The sequence below is a fragment of the Stigmatopora nigra genome, chromosome 1 (genome assembly GCF_051989575.1).
Source record: "Stigmatopora nigra isolate UIUO_SnigA chromosome 1, RoL_Snig_1.1, whole genome shotgun sequence".
In the NCBI taxonomy this organism is placed as follows: domain Eukaryota; kingdom Metazoa; phylum Chordata; class Actinopteri; order Syngnathiformes; family Syngnathidae; genus Stigmatopora; species Stigmatopora nigra.
This window is the reverse complement of record NC_135508.1, coordinates 1765001-1765254: the sequence shown is the minus strand read 5'-3', so window position 1 is coordinate 1765254 and position 254 is coordinate 1765001.

Sequence of the window (254 nt, the reverse complement as noted above, 5' to 3'; positions counted from 1 at the left end):
CATGAGACAAAGAAACAATTTAGAGTGTTTAACCAGCTAGCCTAGCATCCATGTTTTTGGGAAGTGGTAGATAACTGGAGTACCCAGAGAAAACCCACAAACCTGCACTTAAAATCATCCAAATAGTCATATTATGTCGAATAATGAACACAGAAACTGAATCTTATTAATTTTCATTCATTCATTCATTCATTTTTTGAACGTTTACCCTCACATGGGTTGCAGGGGGTGCTGGAGCCTACCCCAGCTAACAT